The 2,750-nt window shown below is 35.1% G+C and overlaps 1 long non-coding RNA gene across 1 annotated transcript; it reads left to right on the top strand.

Moving 5' to 3' along the window:
* The first annotated feature begins 765 nt into the window (after window positions 1–765).
* On the top strand, window positions 766–2,388 carry LOC135116886 (uncharacterized). Its single transcript, XR_010276450.1, has 2 exons — window positions 766–1,193; window positions 1,278–2,388. It is a non-coding gene; the product is annotated as an uncharacterized LOC135116886 (long non-coding RNA).
* The last annotated feature ends 362 nt before the right edge of the window (window positions 2,389–2,750 follow it).

The following is a 2,750-nucleotide window of genomic DNA, read 5'->3' as shown; positions in this document are numbered from 1 at the left end:
GGGTCCGGTAACGTCCCGATGTCCGTCTGTCCTTGAATATGTATGACGGAGGACAAGCTCCCTTAATGCCAGATTATATTGACTTCGACGAATATTTTAGAAGGCATTACTTGAAGAATGTTTTCTTTTGAATTATTTTTGAAGAAGAAACATACTGTATATAGGACTCGACTCGTACAGAGGAGGAATTAATGTTAATCATCGCGCTTGCTAAATGTTAGATGACGATATAGATCACAATTTTTTCCTTTACCATTAATCAGTCATTGATGTCTAAGGGATTCATCCAAAGATAGCCATTTTAACAATAAATTCATTCAATATTTTTGGGTATTAAAATTAACATCACCAAGAACACTTAGTATTCCAATTGAAATCCCTTATAATAGTCCATTTCTCCTTACCCTACCATTACCGTTGACCCAGGGTCATTCACTGAAATAATCGAATCTTGTTTATTTTCTTTAAGGACTCAGGATTAACCAGTTAAATGAGATGAAAGGGACCGTTCCATGATAATGATAAACAGTGAGGTTTACACGAGATACTTTTGTTTGTAGCCTTTCGTAATAGAAGACGGTTGATATGCTGTCGTGGAAGTAATCAGGAATAGGTTTGACAGTCTTAACTGGACATTGCCACAGCTCATTATATGAAAAGGATATTAAGATGGAAATGTCTATTTTTCGGTTCATGTTATCTGTAGTGTCATCAATACAATATGATGAAAATAAATTCTGTCATTTTCGAAAAAAGGCTTAGGTATGTATATTAGGGTGGAGCGATTTTTTTTTTTTTGAATTTTTGCTTCGGCATACCTGTATAAAGTTGCTATTTTAGGTCATTACTAAATACGAGAAAGCTCAGTTTGTTTACGTCAAGTTTAGAGGTGCCCCCATCATCGTAAAGTTTTGAAAATTTGCGCAAATTCCATAAAATCGCAAACATTGTATAAACTCGGAATTATATTCTTAGCGATGCTTTATTAGTGTAAACTAAACAAGATTCAACTGGAAACGTGTTTGTTCTGATCGGTAGGTAACGGGGTGCGGGGAAGGGGTATTTTTTATTTCACTCCCTCACATCAAAGAAATGGCATTAGCCAACTACGCGCGTACACGAGCTCACTTGTTTGTCGTGCACTTAGGTACTTGACACATCGAATCTGACGGCTGGGAACAAATACATATATTGTAAGTAATATTTTTCACATTCAAAACTTGCAGTTTCGGTTATAACCGTAGTACTAGTAAAAGTATTCTTTGTCTTAATTACAGAAATATGTTGCAAGTTAAAACACGACAAATGTCAAGCTGTCCTGCCTCTGGTTTGCCAGAAAAGTTACCTGTTTCCCAGTTACCAACTTACAACGACATTATGAAATATTATTTATTTATCAAAAATGAATTGAAGCCTGATATAGCAACAAAAGAGCCAACAGTTCATGAAATATCTGAAAGGCTGGCTCAAGAAGTTTTATAAATATGGCAAAAATCGTCGCTGCCAACTGTAAGTTTCAAAAGAATCCTACAATTGATTCGCGTTTATCATGACAAATACAGATGCTTAATGAAACCATATCGAGGCCGTCAAACGGACATTAAATACCAAGAAAAAAATAATAAATTCATATCAGACTCTCATAGTTTCTTTGATATTTGTAGCTGCAAATGCAAAGTTATATCGGATTATAACTGTCCTAAAGAATGTCGCATTCCCAAGGAGGAAGTTGTTTTTTTATTGGATCAAAGAACGACCAGAAAAATGATGATAGGCGGTGTCGATGTGGCTACAGCGGCAAAAATAAGAAAAAACAAGAAAGAAAAGAAAAAGCTTTATATCGCAGTAGAGAGGTAAACTATTTTGATAAACCTTGTTGTTCTCGTTCATTGACTGATGATTTTGTAACAGAAAGCAGCAGCTCATGCGATAGTTTGCTTGTGCCATCTACTAGTCCTCAGTATAAAAACCCAGAACAGGTAAAACATAAAGCTTCGCCACCTAATAAAAAAAAAACGATTGAATTTAACCTCATTAGCTCTTGCATGCGATCGTACTGGAGTTTCGGATAGAGCCGATGTATTATAGCTTCTTCTGTCTTGAAAGATGTTGGCATTATTGAAACCTTGAAAAATGTGGTCAAGAACGGTCTCAGCATGTGTCAGATTATTGATTTTCCATGTCACACTCAAGCAGTAGAGCGCTGCATCAAGTTGGTGACAGAAGCATCAAATGCAGTTTGTGGAGATAATAAAAGAGACGGTTTCATTAGAGCGACACTGCTTTCGCGTAAACGAATGCCTACTTTTAATACGAAAAAACAGTTTGATATGTAAGTTTGCTTTTTTAATGTTTAATTTTTGCAATTAATAGAAAAATTGGATTTTTTTATATTTTTTATTTTCATCTCCTCTGGGGCACCTCAAAATATTGCGACTGGTAAGTCAAATTTTGTACACTTGTTTTGAATATTATAAGACAACTTTTCATCCCTATTCCGTTGAGAAAAAACGATTTTTTTTTTGCTCCATACATTTTCGCTCCACCCTAATGTATATTTCTACGCCGACAGTGTTTTATACCGGTTTAGATATGTTGGTGCGGAAAATTCTGAATAGTAGTATTCAATGACTTATTTTAGATTTGAATACCCAGTTTTCTAAAAATCTGTTGCTGAACCATTTACTTCTCATTCTATCCAAACATTATAGAACATAACGAAAACCTTCTTGGCTTCATCATCAGAATTC

Source organism: Helicoverpa armigera, chromosome 4, assembly GCF_030705265.1.
Source record: "Helicoverpa armigera isolate CAAS_96S chromosome 4, ASM3070526v1, whole genome shotgun sequence".
In the NCBI taxonomy this organism is placed as follows: Eukaryota; Metazoa; Arthropoda; class Insecta; order Lepidoptera; family Noctuidae; genus Helicoverpa; species Helicoverpa armigera.
This window is presented reverse-complemented; position numbering and strand designations above follow the sequence as displayed.